General features: G+C 39.7%; 1 protein-coding gene across 3 annotated transcripts in view; it reads left to right on the top strand.

The window, feature by feature from the left end:
• Positions 1 to 6,211: 6,211 nt before the first annotated feature.
• The window catches only part of LOC122549028 (RNA-binding Raly-like protein), a 634,594-nt gene continuing 632,831 nt past the window's right edge, over positions 6,212 to 7,974 (top strand). For all 3 annotated transcript variants that reach the window (XM_043688161.1, XM_043688163.1, XM_043688164.1), the window contains exon 1: positions 6,212 to 6,232. The gene's annotated coding sequence lies outside the window, so the exon portion shown is untranslated. The remainder of the gene's footprint in view (positions 6,233 to 7,974) is intronic.

Genomic DNA, 7,974 nt, shown 5'->3' with positions numbered 1-7,974 from the left:
TATTGGTCAAAGCATTAAGTATAGAAATTGGGTGGTCATGTTGCGACTGTAAAGGACATTGATTCGGCCACTTTTGGAATATTGTGTACAATTCTGGTCTCCTTCCTATCGGACAACCACCTGATGAAGGAGCGGCGCTCCAAAAGCTAGAGAGCTCCAGTCACTGTAACGCACTTCGAATACGTCATCTTGGAGCATGCATTCAATCTCCTTTTGAACCTGTGGCAACATTAGAGGATTCTGCTTATAAGGATGTTGCTCAATCGGAACAGCATCTCCTATATCTACATCATGCATAGTTAGATTAGTACTTCCCAGCTAATTTCCACATATCTCCCCATGTGATAGTAATAACTCTTAAAGGTCATTTCAATTTTCCTCTGGAAGGTAAGTCAATAATTTATCCTAACTTTTGACAACTTCCTCATTGTCCAATTTAATTTGAGGAATGTCCAATTCAGAATCCTCTGAACTTGGTTCTTCCCTCAGTGGTGTAACCAATGACACAGTCTCCTTTGGCTTTCCTTCCCTGTCAAAATACACACAGTAAGATTTCTTTCTATCTGGAGTCCTTGTCAAATAGTTCACCTCACTCAATTTCCTTTCGACTTGGTAAGGTCCACTAAATCTTGCTTTTAAAGATTCACCTATCACTGGAAGTAGCACTGACACTTTATCCCCAGCAACAAAATTGCGAGTTTTTGATTTCTTGTCTGCTTCCTGTTTCATTGTATGCTGTAATACTTTTAAATGTCGTCTAGCCAACGCCCCAGCTCTATTTAATCGTTTCCTAAAATTTGACAAATCGTCCAAATATGTGGTCTCTGAATTATGACTTACCAATTTCTCCTTAATCAGTTTTAGTGATTCTTTCACTTCATGCCTTGAAAACTAATTCAAATAGACTGAATTTGGTCAATTCATTTGGTGCATCTCTGATCGCAAAAAGTACAACTGAAATTCCCTATCCCAATCATCTGGATAGTTTTGACTATAAGCCCTCAACATAGTCTTTAATGTCTGATGCCATCTTTCTAGCGCTCCCTGCGACTCTGGATGGTACGCAGTAGATTTGAATTGTTTAATTCCTCAGTCAACCATAACTTCCTTGAATAATTTTGATGTAATGTATTTCCCTTGATCTGATTATACCTCTGTGGGTGATCTGTATCTTGTGAAAAAAAAATTGAGTAATTCCTCTCCAATCCTTTTATCTATGATATAGTGTAATGGAACAGCCTCTGGAAATCTCGTAGACACATCCATTATTGTTAACAAATACTGATGCCCACTTTTTGTTTTAGGTAGGGGTCCTACACAATTAAGACTCTTGTAAAAGGTTCCTCAAATGCAGGAATAGGTAGTAAAGATGTCGGTTTTATTACTGCCTGTGGTTTTCCAATTACCTGACATGTATGACATGTCTGGCAAAATTCAGCGACATCCTTGTGCAGTCCAGGCCAGTAAAAATGTTTTTGTGTCCCAGCTTGTGTTTTTTTCACTCCTAAATGACCCCTTAGTGGTAGCTCATACGCCACCCACAATATCTCCTTTGTATAACCCACTGGCAATATGATTTGATGAACTTCTGCCCATTACTCATCTATCTGAATATGTGATGGTCTCGATTTCCTTATTAAGAAATCATTTTTAAGATAATAACATTCAGGGATACATTCAGATTCTTTTTCTATGTATCCCTTTTGATACAATTGCTTTAAATTTTCATCTTTCTACTGTAACTCAGTTAATTTATCTGAGTTAATGATGTCTGTTGTGTCATCTATGTGCTTCTGGCTTGTATCAACCATTGATCAAACAGGGTCTCTGCTAATTCCACTTCAACTTTATCTGTATTCTTTGATCTTTCCTGTTTCAACTGGCAACTTTATGACCTTGATACCATACAGTCAGGAAAAATCCCAGGATATATGTCCTGCAATAATTCAGTTGTCTGAGTTTCCACTGGCTTTTCAACCAAAGAAGGCAGCATTTCTACCTGTGAATCAGCTGTATCGTTAAAAAGGACAAATTGTATACCTGGAGCTGAGAGTTTGTCCAGTACTCCTACCACAACCTCTCCCCTCTTCACTGTGCACTCTAAGCTAACTTTACATAATTGATCATTTCTTGTCTCACCATGAATTCCCATGACTCGTACCTTTTCTGGCAGTAGTCCTTGAGAGGTAATATCTCCTTATCTTTCAGCATGACAGATTGAGAGGATCCTGTGTTTCTTAATATTGTGACCTCTTTACCTGCTGCTCCTGGCCTATGCAAATAAACTCTTCCTGTGCAGATATATGATTTAAAAAGATCTGAAGAAGGGCCTGTGCCCGAAACGTCGAATCTCCTGTTCCCTGGATGCTGCCTGACCTGCTGTGCTGTTCCAGCAATAAAGTTTCAACTTAAAAAGATCTGGCACTTCCTCCTTAACCAATCTCCGACCAGCATGTACATTCTGGTGCAGCTTTTTAGCCTTCACCGTGCTTTCCTTCACCACTCCCAACAAAATTCACTGGCTTATCTTGTTTTCCTACATCTGGCTTCCCAATGCTTTTCCTAACCCACCAACATTGTGATTTCATGTGGCCTCCTTTATTTCAGTGAAAACACCAGAGCTTTTAACTTCCCTTTCCCCTTCAAGGGTTTCCTTTCTTCCTGTGGTAAGTTATCCTTATGATCTTCACCAAGATCTGCTTTTCCCTTTCCACGTGTGGATTTCTCTTTTCCCTAAATTCTATCCCTTGGGATCGGAAATGATTTTCAAAGCCAGAATTTGATTTATGGACCAATAATCGTCTTGCCATTTTAACTCTCTGCTCTTTCATAAGAGTGCTCACTGCTTCAGGGAGTGAATTTTTGAACTCCTCCAAAATAATCTTCTCTCTAAAAGCGTCATGGGTTTGCTCTATTTTTAATGCCCTTATCCACCTATCAAAATTACTTTGTTTAATCCTTTCAAACTCAATGTAGGTTTGACTTCGATTCCAGAAACATTGTCTGTCAGCTTCTGGCATAAGCTCATATGCTCTTAAGATAACTTTCTTTACCTCCTCATACACCCCAGATACCTCCTCTAATAGTGATGTGAATACCTCACTCGCTCTACATACAAGTTTTGTTTGCATCAACAAAACCCACATGGTCACTAGCCACCACATTTGTTTAGCCATCTTTTCAAATGAGATGAAAAATGCTTCCACATCCTTCTCATCAAATTTAGGCAATGCTTGAATATATTTAAACAATTTCTCACTAGGCCTTCTGGCTACCAGGGCTTTGCTCATCCTCACTCTCTTCCTCACTAGGTTTATCTTCAGCCTTCATCTCCATCCTTTTAAGCTGACTTTCCCGTCTAAATGCCAATTTCTTAAGTTCAAACTCTCTCTCGGTCTTCCTTTCCTCTCTATCCTCTCTCTGTTTTTGTTCTGCTAAAGTAATTTGTTCTTTTTCTCTTTCCTCTGGTTTTAATCGTAATTCCTTGCCTTTTGCCTCTAACTCAAGCAGTTCCATTTTCAAATTGAATTTTAGCCATCTTGAAAGATTCTGATGGCACTTACAGCAAGTTTAAATGCTGAGCTCTTGCTGTAATTATCTCTTCTTTCCTCACAGAAGGAGGCAGCTCCAGCTCCAGAGTGTCTGCTAATTCCAGCAGCTTGGCATTAATCATCTTTTATAAAAATCCCATGGTCACTTCTTCCACCTCCAGAAACGTCTTGGTGACTGAAAGAGCCAGTGCTATCCCAAGCACTGTTTAAACCAAACAAATTCAACACCCGGAACAAAAGACACTAATACCTGACACTCGCTCCCTTTGAGTCCAACAACCCAATCCCAATTTGGAACTATAGAACACATCTCACAAAGAGCCCCCAGTCTGTTATGGACCAGGCCAGACCCCCTCAAAGCATTTCAAGAAACTCGCCCAGACCCTAACTTTGTTGTTTTAAGCAGGTGTAACGCAAATATTACAAGAGGGATGCAGTTGGTCAAACCACTTAGTTTTAAACAAAACAGAATTTACTTAGAAGGTCACAGACTGAAACAGAAACAAAAGAAAATAGAATACTGAATAAGTTGATATATCCGAAAACCCAACAGATCGTCTCTCCTTAATGATGTTGTTCCAAACACTTGCAACAATCCCCATAAACACCCCTTGGTGCAAAAGGTAAAATCAAACACAGGTCTTATGGGAGAGATGCCAGAGAGACAGGAGGATTTTGCCTGAGGCAGTATCTGTTAGCTATAATTAAATTGGCCCTGAAACTCTTCAACCTCAGACTTTTCAGAACCTGTGCTTTTACGACCTCCTGAAAAAAACCAAGGACACCATAACCGTGTTAAAGGAGCAGCATCATCACAATGTACCTCTGAACCTTTCGGTTTCTCTGTTCTACAACACTACTCAGGGCCCTATCATTAATCATATAAGTCCTGTCCTTATTTGTATTACCAAAATGAAATACCTCACATTTATCCAAATTAAACTCCATCTGCCACTCCTCAGCCTATTGAATCAATTGATCAAGATCTCTTTGTAATCTTAGATGACCTTCTTCACTGTCAACTATATCACCAATGTTGGTGTCATCTGCAAACTTACTAACCATGCTGCCTGTATTCTCATCCAAATCATTTATATAAATGACAAAAAAGTGGACACAAACTCCTGTGGGACTCCACTGGTCACAAACAACCCTCTGCCACCATTCCTACCATAAAGCCAATTTTGTATCCACTTGACAAGATACTGGGCTTTTCTCCAATCTGTACTAGTAATGCCACTGGACTAGCAATGTAGAGCTTTCACCTATGGATCAGGTAACATAGATTCAAATGCTAGCCTGGCAGATTTCAATTCAGTCAAATAAAACCAGAGATTGAAAGCTAGTGTCAGTATCGGAACCATGAAAACTATCATTGATTGCATAAAGTCCCATCTACTTCATTGATGCCGTTTAGGAAGGTTCCAGAAATGCTAGTCACATCCACAAAAGAAAACAAAAACAGGCCAATTTTACCACATGACTATTCTCTGTGTAGACATCTGTTCCTTGTCCAACACATTTCCTTAGTTGTTCTGCACAGTGCAGATTAACACACCAAGTAATTGGGAAGTATCATATTACTTTAGTAGCCATTAATTCCAGCATGAATCTCAAAGTATGTTGTCAAAAAGGATTTTATTTTTGGAAATATTATCTAGCAACAGGATGAAGACATTTCAGTGACACCTGAAGACACTTTGAATTGTTAATGCCCAGGCTGCACCAAAGTGTTGGTTCCAAAGGAACCAGAAATATTACAGTACATGTTAGTTCCCACACCATATCTGTGATTACATTGATCTGAAAAGAACATTTCCTCACACATATTAATAATTCAGACATTCTAGTGAGCAATCTGCTAAATTTTAGCAACTTTACAAACTCTTGTTCTAAACACAGAAATAGATTCACCTTTGAATATAATTTAAAAGTTTAAAAGTGAAATATCAAGTATTTACACTTTATTCATTGTTCAACAAATAAGATGACCACATTATGAGCGCCAACAACCTCAACATCTGATGTGTTAGAATGTGCCACATTTTAAAATGTGTCACTGGTTTCTCATTTGCAAACTTTGCATCAGAATTAGAAACAGCAGGTAAATTTTTATTTAATTCCCAGAACACATGACATAATGTGTTCAAAAAGCAAAATGTGATAATTTGTCACTGTGCTGTCTAAATCTCTATCAGTGTGACTTTGGCACTGAAAATATAAATATTCTTTAAAATCAGCGATTCAGGAAAGAGTACATATGTTACTCCTTGTTCGTGTGAATGGCTGCTAGCCAGTGCTCATACCATTTATTTATATTCTCATGAATATGCAAACTTCCCAAAAATATATGCGTCATCCTATAAGCGCTCAGAAAAATTGACAAATAGCATGAAAAACACTGATGCAGATGCTAAAAAAGCCATTGAGAAACATCCTTGAATAATATCAATGATTGTGGTTACAGATTTCATTTATTTATATTCTCATGAATATGCAAACTTCCCAAAAATATATGCATGAAAAACACTGATGCAGATGCTAAAAAAGCCATTGAGAAACATCCTTGAATAATATCAATGATTGTGGTTACAGATTTGTGTTTATTGAATGAATTGAATAATCATTGAAATTTTGAGGATCACATTCTTTTGGGACCATTTAAGATCCTGTTGGGAATGGTGAGTATGAAGGGTTAAATTTACAGTTGCTTGGTGGTACTGTACAAAACTTGAATTTTTGTGAAAATAATTTGCTGAATAAAAGCAACATAAAATCGAAGCTTTTTCTCTTGCAATCATCTGGGCAGTTTCAAGAATGGTTTTTGGAGTGCACTGTATGATCAAAGGAGGAGATTTTAACCACCTCATTGACTTCGAGGTAGACAGAATGCCAATGGGTCTCGGGTATCCCCCTGCAATCTAAATGGACGTGTGTGGGGAGTTGAGGGTGGTAGATGTATGGAGGTGTCTCCACCTTAATGGTAGTGATTTTACCTTTTATTCCAACCCACGTAAATGCCACACGAGAATTCATATGTTCTTTGCTTCACCGGTCTGGTTGGATTTGATGTTGTCCTGCAGGATTGGGAACATAGCTATCTGAGACCATGCGGCAGGGTACTTGGATGTCAAGATTAAGGATAATGGAGTAGACACGTGACACTGGTGCATGGACCCATTTCTTTTAAAAGGCAGTAAATGTATAGAGGGGCCTTATGGGACATCCACTCTGGTATGGCTAGTAATCAGTCGGTGATTTGGGAGACCACCAAGGCATACTTAAAGGGTTTGATTGTCTCATATTCAACAAGCAGGAATAGGCAGAAAGAAGAGCGGCAACAGATGCTCAAGGCCCGGCTAAAAGCAGCTGATTCGTCATCTGTTGTCAAGCTGGTCTGGGCTGCCCTGAATTCAGTGCTTACACTGGTGGCGAAGATAGAGATCTCCTTTGTGAAGCAAAGGTTATTTGAATACGGGGATAAGCCAGGTAGATATTTGGCTTATCTGGCTAGGAAGAAAAATGCTCCGCAGTCCATTGTGTCCATTAGGGAGAGAACTGGTCCTATTACTCACGTGTCGAAAAAGATTAATGCCATATTTTGGAAATTCTGTGTGGAGTTATGCTGGTCAGAGGGCTGAGGATGGGGTGGCAAGATGGAATCCTTTTTCGAGAACCTGGATCTCCCCAGCATAACCGCATAATAAGTCTCCCTTTTAAATGCACCCTTGACAATACAGGAGGTGCAGGAGGCGGTAAGACAGCTCCAAAGTGGCAAAGCACCTGGCCAGACGGATTCCTGAATGAGTTCTACAAGGAGTTCATAAACATGTTGGCTGAGCCAGTCCTAGGAATGTATAATCGCTCATATAACCTGGACTTCCGCTCTCTCTTAGGGAGGTCAATAGCTCCCTCATTTTAAAGAAAGGAAAAGACCCTGAGGACTGTGCCTCATATGGACCTATCTCGTTGCTGAATATAAATTTTAAAATCCTGTCAAAGATGCTGGCCCTGGGATTGGAAAAGATATTGCCCACTATTATAAAAGACAACCAGATGGACTTCATTAAGGGCCGTAGCTCTTCCAATAACATTAGGAGGGTGCTGGATACAGTGCAGATATGAGATTGATTCCAGGTTTGGCGGTCTCCTTGGACGCAGAAAAGGTGTTTAATCGGGTGGAGCAGCCATATCTTTTTGGTGTCCTAGAATGCTTTAGTCTTGGCGGGGTGGGCTTTTGCTAAGTGGGTGGCAGTGCTGTGTAGTGATCACAAGGCGGTGGTTCTTACGAGCGCCGTTAAATTGGATAATTTTAGCGTTGGGAGAGGCAACTGACAAGGGTGTCCTCTCTTACCGTTATTATTTACCTCAGTAATTGAACCATTGGCCGAGGCCATCCAGAAGGATCCTGAAGTAGTGGCTG

This window comes from Chiloscyllium plagiosum, chromosome 4, assembly GCF_004010195.1.
Source record: "Chiloscyllium plagiosum isolate BGI_BamShark_2017 chromosome 4, ASM401019v2, whole genome shotgun sequence".
Classification (NCBI taxonomy): Eukaryota; Metazoa; Chordata; class Chondrichthyes; order Orectolobiformes; family Hemiscylliidae; genus Chiloscyllium; species Chiloscyllium plagiosum.
Note: the sequence above shows the minus strand (reverse complement) of the source record. Positions and strands in the feature narration are given on the sequence as shown.